General features: G+C 49.6%; 1 long non-coding RNA gene across 1 annotated transcript; it reads left to right on the forward strand.

The window, feature by feature from the left end:
• The first annotated feature begins 2,255 nt into the window (after nt 1–2,255).
• Nucleotides 2,256–14,649, forward strand: LOC116961141. The gene is made up of 4 exons (XR_004406826.2): nt 2,256–2,334; nt 5,327–5,461; nt 11,937–12,114; nt 14,169–14,649. It is a non-coding gene; the product is annotated as an uncharacterized LOC116961141 (long non-coding RNA).
• The last annotated feature ends 137 nt before the right edge of the window (nt 14,650–14,786 follow it).

Genomic DNA, 14,786 nt, shown 5'->3' on the forward strand with positions numbered 1-14,786 from the left:
CTCCCGGCCTCCCGCCAATGGCAGGGAGCGCCCGGCCCTGCTGCTGCTGCAAGGGGGGGCCCGGCGGGGCTGGGGGGGACGCCTGGTCCCTCCTTCTGCCGGCAAGGCCTGGCAGCAGCAGGGGGAGGGGAGGCTCTTCCAAGCCAAATCGGTGCTTTGGCATTTTTTTTTATGAGGCTCCAGCCCATCTTCTTTCCCCCCACCCACCCCCACCCCCCGCGCTGCCGTCTTGAGGATTGATAGCATGTGAGGTGGGTGATTTTTTTTTTTTTTTTTTTTTTTTTTTTTTTTTTTTTTTTTCTGGGGTGTCATCCTCCACGAAGTCAACAGAGATGTTGCAAAGGGCTTCAGCCACGACCAGAGCAGTCTCAGGCAGAGAATGTTTGACATCTGCACCTAGTTCAAGCCACATCATGCCGTCTGAAGTTGCACCCCCTCCCCATTCCATGGTACCCAAGAGGACCCACATTTGCTTTGCAGTGACCTGGTGGCCAAGTCACAGGCGGCTGGAGAGCATCCTTATATTATCATATAATCACAGAACAAATTGGGTGTGAAGGTAATTTAAGGATCACCCAGCCCCACCCCCTGCCCCGGGCAGGGCCCCCTTCCCCCAGCCCAGGGTGCTCCCAGCCCCGTCCAACCTGCCCTTGAACCCTTCCAGGGAGGGGGCAGCCACAGCTGCTCTGGGCACCCTGGGCCAGCGCCTCACCCCCTGCACAGGGAACAATTTCTGCCTTAGATCTCACCTAAATCTGCCCTCTCTCAGTTTAAACCCATCACCCCTCATCCTACCCCCAACCCCTGACCCAGAGTCCCTCCCCACCTTTCCTGTCCCCCCTTTAAGCCCTGGGAGGCCGCTTCTCTGGGCTGAACCCCCCCAACTCTCTCAGCCTGGCCTCACAGGGGAGGACAGAAGTTACTCTATCCCAGAGACTGGTTTTCCATCCATCTCCCCACCTGTACTAACACCTTGTCTTTTTCCCTGGCTTCTGGAGTGATGAACTTCTTACCCATCACATCTTCCACACGTCCAAATCTCCCCCTGCACCGTAGGTGTGAGATGAGCAGGTCGGTGGGGATCTGTTCTTCACAGTGGCATAACAGCGTGGCAAAATCCTCAGGTCTCACAAACACAGGCAGTTTAGAAAGGCGTTACAGCAACAAATATTCGCAGCCACAAAATAATGTTGAAGGAGTTAAATGCTCATGCTGCCCAGTGCCAGACTGCCTGGCTGAGAGCGCTTGCAGCAAAGTATGTGCCATAGAGAAGTTTCTGCACTGAGTCACGAGTATTGAGCACCACTCCGTTTCAACCCTGTCATATTTTAAGCCATCATGGGATATTTTAATGGCAATCTGACATGTAGTGTTATACTAGGTGCCACCCAGTAATTAAGGACCATCCTCACTGATTGCTGCCACAGTAGCAGAAGGATGCTACATCATTGTGTTGTTTAACTGATGTCTATCTCTTCCCTTGCTTCTAATCACCATGTAATTTCATTTCCCCCCCTCCTTGTTTTGCCTCTGCAAGTGTCTCCGCTTCCCTCAGAAGACAGGGGTCTCAGCAGGTTGCTACCTCTTATTGCTATAGTAGAAAACAGCATCTGATCTTGTCTTCTGGCTTTGAATATTCTGCCCTCAGAACCTGGGTTGTTGTCTTGCAAGCACCTTGCATTGGGATCATCTCATCTTTCCACTGTCCATTCCTCTGCACATCATTCCACTAATTCTAGAAGATGGCATCAGAAAGTGATGTTTTTCTTCTGTCTAAACAGTTCAGATGATGCCATGTGAGTAGGTACTCCACACCTGAAACAAGGGGAGGGCTTTGAGCCCTCTGCGCACAAAATTTTCCACCAATGGCAATAACCCAGCTCCCCAGAACTCTAAAAACACACCAAAACCCGTGTATCTATAATGATTTCGCTCACACCACAGTTTGCAGCAACAAGACCTTGATAACAGCGGTAGCAGATAACAGGAAGTTTGTTCTGGCCACTGGGTGTTTGCTTCTGTGAGAAAGATTGACCTGTTCAGCCATTCCCAATCTTTATTTTTTTAATATTATGTATTAAGGCTGAATTGATCCATGCGATGTTATTTGCACAAAAGCTGTTACAGGGGAAAAGTGCCACGAGGTCTCACTCACTGGGCGATATTTTGGGTGCCAAGCATGAAGTCGCTTCAGATGCCTGAAGGCTCCTGGCTTTGTGTGATTTTTAAAATTTTTTTCTTCCTTCTTTTTCAGTGGGGTGTGTGGACAAAGAAATACCCGAACAAAACATGTTTCTAGCTGACATCTTCCCTGGGCATTTTGCATCCTAGCAGGTAGCTTATGCTGCAGTCTTTAATGATAATGTGCCTAAATGGTCCTAATGGCTTCACAACATGATGTTCCGAGATCAGCTTCCTTCTGGGAGAGATTCAGTGGGAGAGGGAGGTTTGAAGTACCTTGAGCATCATATTTTCATGTACCCTAGTGTATATTTTGAGCAGTTTTCTTGGCTTTGTGTCTGCATAAATGATCAGAATGTGGCCCCAGGGTTTTTATACCACAGTCTTTGATTTTTTACTACACTGCCATAGTAATAAATTCATTCACAAAATGAATTTGCTCATAGCAAACAATCAGTACACAGGTGAGATGCTACTGGCCTGTACCAGCAGCATGTACCAGCTGAGAAATGAGAAAAGCTCTTTTAAAAGCTCCTTTCACTGTCAGCTGGTTTTCTCTGCCATGCTCCAAACTGCTCCACCTTCAAACCCTTTTGTGTAATTACTTCCCATGTAAGATTTTTTTTTTCTCCCTAGTGAAATTTAAACTCTAAAACTTTTAATCTTGATATCTTTCAATGCCTCCTAGCACCCTACTCCTCTGATAGAAGTGCAGGGCTCTGTGCTTCAGTCCTGTTAAATGGCTTTGCCTCAATAATGGGAATTTGGAGTTGAGTAAAAGTAGTTCTTTGTGTTTGAGGACAGGCAGCCCAGCATAAAGACATTTCAATTTTTTTTTTCAAATTTGCCTGGTTTTTGAGTGTATATTCCAACCTATTCCTGCTATTCTTAACTACCCTATAATACTAATTCATCCCCCCAGGCAACACAATCCTGAGTGCATTGCTGTAAGACAGCCATAGTAATTCTGCAGGGTTTTAGGATATGAATGTGCAGAAATTGAGTAAATTCTACCCAAATGTCAGCGAACAGCTTAATCTTGATGGCAAACGTTTTTTCCTAGGGCAGAAGTGCTAGGAATCGGGCTGATCTGCATTTCAGGGGGAGATTTCTGTTGCCATCGAGTGATTTCCAAGTGCAATTGGACTTTGCAGGGGCTTTGGCCAGCGCTCCCTGCCCCCACAGTGCCACGTAGGAGATCCTACAGCAGTGGGATGGGAGGAGAGGGCTGGGAAGGGGGAGCGATACTGGGAGTTGCCTTCTTCCGTCTTCTCTGCTCCTTTAATGAGAGGGCCCAGCTGCCAAAAGACACATCCACTTCTCCAGCACAACTCCTCCCCTCCAGCCGCCCGGCTTTAAAACGCTCTTGCGCATTAGGGCAAAACTTGCATTTCTTTGGTTGTGAGTTATTTCAAGTGTGGTTGTGCTCCCTGGGGAGTCTTTGGATTTAGGGGGCTGCAGATCTACTGGGCTAAGACATACTTCAGTTAAAAAAAAAAACAACCAACATACAGTTTGTGGTACAGGTCTGATTCTACACACCCTGACAAACCAGAGGGAGTTTTGCAGCCTGTTGTGGCAGCGCCTGGGCTGGGTGTGGGGAAGCTGCTGGGGTGGTGGACAGTGAAATCTGGCTGGTACTGGGAGTCCTACACCCAGCTCTGTGGCAAACAACCCATGCCCAGCTGTAAAACATCTGGACTGATGCTGTCGTGGTCATTTGGCTTGTCTTATTTAAAGCAGTGTTACCAATTCACTTGATTATATATTAAAGGAGTGCTTTATTTGTACAAAAACAAACACTGCAGTCTAACAGGCTCTTTGGACAGAACTTTTTAAATATAAACTCCAGCAGCTTTGCACATTCACCCTTTCCTGTAGGCTACAGTGACCCAGGAGACTGACCCTTGTTTTCTTGTGTCAGTGACAGTCTGTCATTTTCTAAGCTGCCATGAAGCAGTGCTGGTGCAGGATTTCTGCTTTCCAGGATCAAGCATGCTCTGTAGCAAGGATAGCAGTCAAGGCAATGTGTAGAGCAGAGATACTTAGTCCCTTCCTGTAACTCTCAGCTTTAATGGGGCGGAGGAATAAAGCTGGTCACCACATCCCACAGTTAAGAGCATGGAACTATGTAGAAGCTAGCAGGAGGTCATTTTAAAACAGATCCCAGGCAGTCCTTTTTCATGCAGTTGCATCTGCGAGAGGCAGTTGGGGTCTAATCTAAAAGGATGAGACAAATTAGACTAATTAGCTCCATAAGTAGATATTGATGGGGATGTATGCTGAACATCCCTAATCCAGCAGGTGCTGGGGTGGCACAAGTGCAGTGGACCACAGGCAAGCTGGAACCAGTTGCTTGCCCTAAAGGTTCTTGCCTCTTCCACAGTCACTGGTGGAGCAGAGCTAGATGAACCACGCTGGTTTAGTAGGACATTTTGTGTGCCCTTATGAGCCTTACCTCCCCTTCTGGGTAGCTCAGTTACCTCTGGGGGTTCTCTGTGCTGCAGGTGAGGAAGGCAGGGGTGCTCAGAGCCAGCATGGGTCTGACACTGAAAAGCAGCTGAGAAGCCATCCTGGTGCTGAACATCTCTTGGAGGGAGAACAGCACATGGCAGGGTTAGGTCTTGGAGGATTAAAACCCATGAGACCTGCAGAGATCACAGTAGGGGCAGCAAAGGTGATGCTGATCCTCTTTGCAGCCTCCACCTTGAATGCATCTAGTCTTCCTGCAGAGGATGCAACGTGCCTGGGAGGCTCCCTGATACAGTCAGATTCCCAAATTTGCATGTCCCCATTGTGCCCTCCATCCTAGTGACAGTGTTCTCTTACCTGCCTGCAAGGGTGAGATGAAGGCAGCACTGATGTGAATGCTCCACTGCCTCTGCACTGCTTCTTGCTTCTTCTGCCTGCATCTGCTGGGCATTGTTTTCTGACCTGATGAGCAAGAATGGACAGAGAAGCTGAACCAGCCTTAAAGAAACCCTCCCTAGGTCAGCTCAAACCTCAAATCAATTCAACCCTCTGCAGACCATTCCTCAGAGCTTGCCAGGGCAGCCCTGGGAGCAGTGTTATCACTGATCTATCTGGGATTGCTGAGGAACTTGATGTGTTTCAGTTTCATCAGCCAAATCTCTCCCCAAACCAGAGCAAATGGGTCTGGACGGATCCTGAAAACAGCTGCAGCTGATGGAGGGATCCAGCCTGAGCTCATCTCCCAGAGCCACGCGAGGAGCCCTGAGGGAGCTGGGGAAGGTGGCAGCCAACATGACTCCAATCTCAGGTGAGTTCCCAGTAGCACTCAAACACCATGGCCTCACATCTAGGCAAATCAGGCATGTGGTGGGTGAGGGGTTTCCCATCCAGAGCTAGTCAGAGCTCCCCTGGTTCTCTGGGTACCCACATGCAAAGGCTTTAGGGGGATTCTGCTTCTCTGCTCAGCTCAAAGGCAAGTTCAGGATTGGTGCTTTAATTTTCCCCTTGCAGCACCTTCCTTTGATGCTCTGAACTCATTCATGCAGCTCAAGGCATCATGGAGTGATGGCTTTGCCGGCAGCGATGTCTCAGACTCGGGCAGCCCTTTTCCCCCTCTCTGGCTTGCAGTCGTGCCTGGGTCCCAGCTTGGCTGGAGCTGGAAGGGACCAGCTTTGTCTGAACAGACAGCACACAAAGGATGGCAGTGAAGCTGAAAGGCTGAGTGTCCCGTGGATCTGTGCCCTGGCCTGTCTGGTCTGCAGCAGTGATGAGCCAAACTCATCTCTGCTGGCCCACTGTGCCCAGAGCTGAGGATGCTCTGGCTTTCTGGGAAGTCACAGGGTGGGTTTATATGCCATAAAGGTATAAATTCAGCTGATGGATGCATGCATCCTCTGCAAAGCACTGGTCAGCTTTTGCTTCTTCAGAAGATGTGATGGAGGAGAAAAAGCAAGAGGGAAAAACCTGATTATCCTGGAAGGGGGCGAATTCCCCATCCATGGCATCACACAGGTATGCTGTGATGCACAAACAAGGAAGGACAGGCCAGCGAGGCTGCAGCTGCAGCTTTCCCACAGGGCATAGAGGAGTGAGACTCCCTTGATCCCAGTTTGTAATCGCTGTTTAATACTCCCAGAGAAAAGTTCAAAATCCACAGGGTCTCCTGCCAACATGTTGAGGCAGGGAGGGGGGGAAATTTCTCTGGTGCTTTCGGGTGGAAAGAATGACATCTGCGCGGCCTCGGCCTCGGTCCAGCACGGGTGACAGCAGGTCGGATTGCAAACCCCTGCATCCTGTACCTTCCCAGGAGCTGGGCTGTGGGAGGAGGAGATGAGCTCCTTGCGGATGTTTGGATAGAGTTTGCCATCCCTGGGCAGCAGACTGGGAGGACCCACGTGCCCGCTGGGTCCCATGCTCATTCTACACTGATGTAAGAGCTCTCTGGTTTGGGGTTGTGGCAAAGCAATAGAGCTCTGGGGTACCCCTTTCCAGGCTGGCTGGCTGAGCTGCCTTGGACTGCATCTCCTCACTCCTTCCCTTCTGTCTCGCAGTGACTGGGACCATCTGGATCCACCCTAAAGTTAACTGAAAGAAAAAGAAAGTGGTTAGTTTTTCAGCCACGTCAGCCCCACGAGCGCCAGGGCCATCTCAAGGGCAGGCTGCGGGAGCAGGGTCAGACCAGTGATTTGGGAATGCTGTAGCTTCAATTTCCCCACTGTGAGGAGCCTGAGGCAGGCGGCAAAGAACGTGCCATTTCCAATTTTTGACCCTTTATTACAAAATACGAGCAGAGAAGGCCCAGGAATGGGGAGGTCGGTCTGCTCAGAGCCATGCACGGAGTGGGAATCTCTGATGTCTCGTTAAAAGCTGAGTTCCCACCTGCTGTGACATGAAAGCTCTTCCTCATCTCTTTCTGGCTGCCTGTTTTCGAGAAGCATATGGAATTTAAAAGGTTTGAGCTCTCTGCCTCTCCTTTAAATTTGGCTGAAGCTGTCAGGAAGCTGAGAGGAGACGCAGACCCGCGTGCCCCCCCCGCAGCGCAGCAACGTTTCAGGCCTCTTCTAAGGAAACAAGATGTAAAAGGAAACCATTTATTCTGGAGCCAGCTAAGGGAACAGAAACGCCCCTAAAGCCGACCCTTGCTTGGAGAGAGATCCTCCGCCAGCCAATCTTTTGCTTCCAGCACAGAGTTACACTGGGGCAGGCAGCGGGGCGGGCTCAGCGTCTGCACGCGTGTGCACGCATGTGCATACCGGCTTGTGTGTAGGCACACAAGTTACACAACGGCCTGTCTCCCCAACCTGGCTGGTGGCTTGGTTGTTGGAAATACAGTCCCCCACAAGCCGAGCTGCAAAATTCTGGTGATGCTGATGGGATGGCAGGGGGCACTGAATGCAGGACGGAGCTGGGACTGGTGTTTTTGCTGCGTTGTGGACTTCAGGGTGCTCGATGCAGCTGTTTTAAGGCAGGAAAGGAGGAGGGGAGAGATGAATCCAAGGAAAGACATGCTGGGCTCAGCACCTCCCCTGCTCCAGGCAGTGGTCCAGCAGGAGCAAACGGCATATCCATTTCTCATCGCCCACGTGCTGCAGATATGTAAGCAAAGGGATGCTTAGGAAGGGGCTTGTCAGCCTCATCATCTTTTCCACACTCACAGAGGCAACAGAAAAGCTGCCCAGTGATACAATAGGAGAAGGGGCTTCCTCCTTCCCAGGGTCCAGGCATCACAGGTTTTAGGTTGCCCCACTCCTGGTGACCTTGTTACGTGGATCTGGTGGGACCAAACCACTTTATGTCTAGATCAGAGTTGCTGCATCTTTGTTTGGGATGCCACAGTGCACCCTCCCAGGAGGCAAATGTCACACCGCTCGGGTCCCTCCAGGTTGGGTCAGGGAGCAAAACCCTCGTGACAATTTAGGATGTATCTACAAAAGGCCAAGACCAGTTTCCAAAGCAAGGGGACCAGATAATAGAGGATTGAGCATGCACTGATAAGAACAGAGATAAAGTGTTTGAGGTTTTCTTTGCTCTCTGTGTGACAAGAGTGGTTGAGCTCAGGCAAGAGTTACCCAGTCGAACTAATGTGGCCTTTCCAAGCTCTTTAGTGCTTTTTGGAACTTTAATGCCACTTTGGATGTCATTTTGCAGTGCATGATAGATATGTAGTGTCACATGTAATGTTTAATACATTAAACCATGTATTTCTCTCTGTCTGAAGTTTCCTATATCCCAGAATTCTGCTTCTGCATGCAGGACCCTTAGCAAAAAGGGATGCCTTTCGTATGTCCTCATGCATCAAAAACCACATACTATGCTTAACCTAAATACTCCTGCCTGTTTAAAATATGCCAGCAGGGAATTGCAGTGTGTATTTCCTAGCTACTGTATAGCTTTTCAGTGAAAACTTGGCAGGAAAAAGGTGGCGGGCAGGATTTCTGGAAAATTCAAGGAGCCCACATGATGCAACCCTGATGCATTCTTGCAGAGCGATGTCTGCTAGTGTAATCTTGGGAAGGGGCTGCTGGCATTTTGCTCTGGATGTCAACAAGCTGCATCCACACATTAAAGACTTTTCCAGGGTCAAATCTCTGTCCTGCCAGAGCTCTGGGGTTGGTGCTTCTGGTATTGCAGAGCCACGGTCGTGCATCAGGGAGAATTATGTTAATTTTAGAAGTGAAAGCCACTGTTAGATTTCCATTTTCCTTCTTTTATAACTTGCAGGGAGGAAAGTTGTCAATCGTCCAATGAACTTTTCTCTATTTCCCATTTTAGCATTAACCACAGCTGCTGCAGTCTTCACTGAAAGTGCAAAAAAATCCATCCAGCCATTGCAAATGTTTCTTCTTTGCTTCTTTGTCACAAATCACCCTCTGGCCGTTGGACACATCAATTCTTGCAGGGTTTGAGCTGTGCGTGTGGCTGAGTCTTGATACACCTAGCTGGTGTCATGGCCACTGGGAACCTGAAGGCTTTGACAGGTAACTAGAATGGGACTGAAGGGGTGGAAATGCCTTTTGGCTGTTCCTATAGTTAAATTAGCTACTGTGGGCATTGACAGCAGTTTGGCCACTGCAAGTAGATATACTCTGGCCTTTGTCTCTCTCTTACGTCATTGCATAGACCAGAGGTTATATCAATTCATAACAAGCTGATGAAGATGTTGTGATGACCCCTGTGTTAGAATCATAAAATCCCAGACTGGTTTGGGTGGGAAGGGACCTTAAATCCCACCCAGCCCCACCCCCTGCCCCGGGCAGGGACACCTTCCCCCAGCCCAGGGTGCTCCCAGCCTTGTCCAACCTGCCCTTGAACCCTTCCAGGGAGGGGGCAGCCACAGCTGCTCTGGGCACCCTGGGCCAGCGCCTCACCCCCCGCACAGGGAAGAATTTCTTCCTCAGATCTCACCTAAATCTCCCCTCTCTCAGTTTAAAACCGTCACGCCTCGTCCTACCCCCAACCCCTGACCCAGAGTCCCTCCCCACCTTTCCTGTCCCCCCTTTAAGCCCTGGGAGGCCGCTCGAAGGTCTCCCCGGAGCCTTCTCTTCTCCAGGCTGAACCCCCCCAACTCTCTCAGCCCGGCCTCCCAGGGGAGCTGCTCCAGCCCCCCCAGCATCTTCGTGGCCTCCTCTGGCCCCGCTCGAGCAGCTCCGTGTCCTTCTGCTGTTGGGGGCCCCCGAGCTGGCCCCAGCACTGCAGGGGGGTCTCCCCAGAGCGGAGCAGAGGGGGAGAATCCCCTCCCTGGCCCTGCTGCCCCCCCTGCTCTGGCTGCAGCCCAGGGCACGGGTGGGTTCTGGGCTGTGAGCACATGGTGCTGGCTCACGGGCAGTTTTCCCCCCACCAGCCCCACCAAGTCCCTCTCCTTGGGGCTGCTCTGCATCCCCTCCTCGCCCAGCCTGGATTTGTGCTGGGGATTGCCCCGACCCACGGGCAGGACCTTGCCCTTGGCCTTGTTGAACTCCATGAGGTTGACCTGGTCCCACCTCTCCATCTTGTCCAGGTCCCTCTGGGTGGCAGACAAAAGTTGCAAACAGAAATGTTTAATCTAGAAAGACTTTTTTCCTGGTCTTCCCAAATGGGTCTAGAAACTCACAGAAGTATTTAACTGTGGGAATAGTTGGGCACTCAGGAGACATCGGTGGCTGCATTGACGCAGTAAGAATAGCAATTACAGATCCTGGAGCAGGGAAAGCTCTGTAGCTGTTCAATGGGAGATGGCCATGGTGATGTGGGGCTCAGCATCTGTGAGCTGAGTCACACAAGGGAAAATCTGACTCATCGCATAAGATCTGCATCTGCAGATGTCTAAGCGTTTTATGAAGCTGGGCAAGGCTGCTTGTCCTGACTTAAGACTTGGGGAAACTGAGGTACAGAGCGCAAGTCTGGGTCAGAACCAGAGCCGGGCATCCTGCACCACTGGTTTGTGCTGCTTTTTTTCTCCAAGACACTATTTTATAGGGAGTTACAGAGGCATCTTCTCACTCCCTGGACAGATAATCTGCCTGGAGGGCTGGTACGCTGGTACCCCTGGATGTTGAGCTGCTCTTTGCCAGCTGTGCCTAAGCAGGGCAGGGTCTCTGTGATTACCCCAGCTCAATTCTCATCCAGCAGAGATGGATCTCAAGGCAGGCTGCACCATCCTCGCAGCCACAGATCAGCCCTCTGGATCCTTGTCTTCTCTCCCACCTTCTGCTCAGTCTGCCATAAATCCCAGGCAGGAACAGGCTCTTGCTTTGTGTGTTTGTAGCCCCTAGCACCATGGGACCATGCTCCATGACCCTTCTCCAAGGTGGATGCACAAATTTTGCTTTAAGCAAGGAGCTCTCTGTTTCCCACAGTGGGAGAAGATGCATGTCTCTTTGTGCATCCAGCTCCGTGGCTGCCCAAAGGTAGCACCGTTTATGCTCCTGGTCCAACACTCAGCAAATTAAACATTTCTTGCATCGCACCCGGGGTTTGACAGGCTGTTTCTAACACTGGAGGACGCATCGGTGCTGATGAGTTTGGTTTTACACACAGGGTTTCTTGTTCAGCGTGGGGCAGAGGTGGTTGGGCAAGCGTGGGAGAGGTGGGGTAGGAGGATTCGATGAATGGGGACTGTTGTTTCACTTTTGATTACTTTCAGGGGGGATGCTGGATGTTTACCAGCCATGCACAAACGGCTTGGATTCAGTCTTTAAAATCGTTTGCACTTCTGGACTCTGTTGGCTTTGACATCAAGACCTGTATCCCCCTGTGATCACTCCTGGATTGATACTCAGGGGGCTTCTGTGGTTAGATACACGTGAATCAAAGCCTCTTACAGCTGCCTTCCTCCTCTCCTGCAAGGATCTGGCTCAGCCCTATCCAGCCAGAATTTATTTCAAGCTCATTTGCTGCCCGAACATAGAGAAGAAGCAGCAAAGAATGAAAGGCAGCTCCTGAGCTTTGAATAGTTCAGGACGGGAATCAAGGGCTGCACTTTATTTAAAGGGAAACACTCAAATCCTAAATTTCCAAGGCCACAGGTATCTGTTGGATATGGTAATACCCAGCTGTGGTTATTGTTGACTGCAGTTTCCAATGTCAAATCTGTGTGCCGGACATACAAAATCATGGAAAAACTGTAATTTGTACATTGTGCAATTTGTAAACAAGCCAAATTTGCCCCCAGATGGAAACAGTTAGAAGATCTCCAGATCCAAAATCAAGGCCATAAGTGGTTCCTGCCCCTGCAGCCTCCTTTGGTGCAGTGTCTGTGAGCTATAACCCCCTTAACAAGCACTTCCTTCATGGTCCTTTTCTAGGAGAACTCCGTGGTACCTCTTCAGAGACACAGCATTCACATGGGAAGTTGCAGTGGCACGGGAATCTGTTTTGTCAGTGAACACACTCGTGATGAGGAGTTTGCAGAGCAAAACACAGAACGTTTGGTGTCTCCTGTTCATCTTGATTCATGAATACCTTCCGATGCCACATTTCCAGGTTTGATTTCACATTTTTTCAGGAATCCCCCCTGAGCATCATTTTGTCTCCATTTGTTCTTCCTGCTTATTTTTATTTTTCAATTTTTAAAGTTTGGGGTTTTTTTTAACCATTTCCCATTCTCTGTCTGGACATAATGGCAGGAGTTGGAGAAAAGCCATTTCTCCATTCCTTCCATGGAGAGTCTCTGCTTTGAGCATGTGTCTGTGGTGGGACTCCTAGTAAAAACTTCTCGCATAGAGACTAGAGGGGGATAATTGACAGTGAGGGCATGTTGGGCTGTGACTTTCACTTTGGTTAATATATTCAAAGGTCTCAGAATCTTTCAAGCACCTAAATTTAATGAGTGTGTCTCTCCCATGAGATGGGAACCTCATGAGATGAATCTAGGTCTTTCTTTGGACCATGAAGGAAGTCTGAGATCAGGTCTCATTTTAGAGCACACGTAGACCCTCTTTCTAGTCTTCACCTCCAGGCTGGATTATGGTTTTCCCCTGTGATGGTGTGTCTTGGGATATCTGAAGTCTGGGAGCATTGTACACCTGGAGAATTTATATCAGCAGCTATTGGGGAATGAACATCAATTTCCCCATCCTGCTGAGATTCCATGAGCACCTGTGTCACACCAAGCCTGGCGGGATTGCTCACCAAGGGGCTGCCCTATTCCTTCTTCCTTATCCCCATGCCACCTTCATGCTTCTTCACACCCTGTCCTGTTCATGCAAATCCAGGGGTATTCGGCTTGTAAACTGATTTGGTGGTGAATTATTTGGTTGTTGCTGGTGTTAGGAAGTGCAGGCAGATGACTGGGTTGCCTGTATATCTTAACAGCCAGTGGATAGGTCTCAATTTTCCTGTGGCCTCACCATCACACAATCACTCTGGGAAGTGAGCAGCAGAGTCCAGAGCATTTAGAAACTCAGGACAGAAACATCTGGGTTTTCCTCAGTGGAAGAAACTGCTGAGAGTGTTTTTGGGGTATGAAGTTGGTTTTGGTGTCGGGAAAATCTCCTATGTTAGATTCATTTGGTGGTCACTGTAGGGAATTGGGAGGCACTTTACAAAGAAGCAGCTTTGGATCTCAAATGGAGAGAAGGGTAAACATGGATGCAACGGCAAAAAGCTAAAAGAGCATTGCCTGAGAGCTGGTGCTTCATGTTTCCAGTCTACTCTTGCCACCTTGGTGGAAATCTCTTAGCCCAACCTCACTAAACCAAACGGATACGTGCAGCACCCAGGCATCTGGGAAGTCACCAGTGTGGTCACCAAGGTCACAAAATCAGGTCCCCTGGGGCAGGGTCTGTCCCGTCTCTGGGCACGCAGAAAGCTGAACCTATGTGGAGGGTTGCTGGGGGGCTACTCAGTGATCTGGAGGAAGAACCTGATGAATGATGAGCAGCCAGAGGTTGGCAGATATTGGGTGCTGGGTGTGGATGAAGCTGTTTTCTCCTCTCTCCTCTTCAAACCAGGGAGACAGCCCAGCACAGTAAGTTTTAGTGGCCTCAGTGGTGGCGGAAGTATCTGTAGGACATCATGACCTTACACAACTCATGTGGCTTTCAAAACTAAATGTTAGATGTTTCCTACATGCCCATGGTGGGAAGAATTACCTGCTAGAAATGGTGCTTTGTTGATGGTGGAGGAGATGCACAAACCCTTTCCAACGTTACAGGCACAGCTTTGGGAGGAGTTTTTGTCCCAAGGGTCACACCAGGAGATCAAATTCATTGTTTATTTGGGACAAATGAAGTCAGAAAGGGCAATATTTCTAGCCAAAAGAGAAATACACAGCACTCAATTTGAAGGAAACATTGTGTTTCTTTTTTTGTTTCATTATTCTTCTGAACTAAATAAGGGCTTACTGTAGCCTCAAATATAATTTTCAGACAAATAAAACAAATTAAAGACATCAAAACAAACTGCTTAGCTGGTTTCCCCCCATTTTTGTCTTCAGTTTTCAAACCCACCCCTAATTCTGAAATATCTTCAGTCACTGTGACAGCACTTGTCTTGATGAATTAACTGTTTAACAATGATTTTCTCTCTAATTTCAGCTACTAGAATAATTGGATCTGCTGGAGGCAAGTTCCTAGAATGTGGGATGCATAATGGATTCTGTCTGGGCTCTGCCACTGAGTCACCATGTGCCTTTGAATCAAGCAATTCACCGCAGCCTGGAGCTTTCCTGATGGCAGGTTGAGCCACAGCGGTTGCAGGAAGGGCTGTGGTCACCGCGTGGAAGGGCCTAGGAAGGTGGGTCACCAGGCAGCAAAGTGGGGAGACACCCAAAAATCCCTGCAGGAACCATCTTGGGCACCACAGGGCTGATGTAGAGTTGGTGGAAATAAATTCTTGTGGACAGGAGGCTTCAGAGAAGCACTAGACATCATGGCATCATGTTCTCCAGCAGGTCCTGGAGGACCTCATCACCTGGGTTTTCCCATTAGGGGGAAAACCTCAGTGCTCTTGCTTCAGATGAAAAGAAAATGGTGTCTTGGTGTCACTCCTGCCCCTGGGCCAGCATGATCACTGTCCTTGGGGGTGACATCAAAGCAAAAACCTCACCCAGACTTGACTCTTCCCGGGGTTTCTCTTGCCTCTCCCAGCCCCAATCCCACGCCCTGAATCCTGCACTGGGAATACACTTCTGGCTGCCTGTGGACATGACTGAC

This window comes from Tyto alba, unplaced genomic scaffold, assembly GCF_018691265.1.
Source record: "Tyto alba isolate M040663 unplaced genomic scaffold, T.alba_DEE_v4.0 Super-Scaffold_2, whole genome shotgun sequence".
Classification (NCBI taxonomy): domain Eukaryota; kingdom Metazoa; phylum Chordata; class Aves; order Strigiformes; family Tytonidae; genus Tyto; species Tyto alba.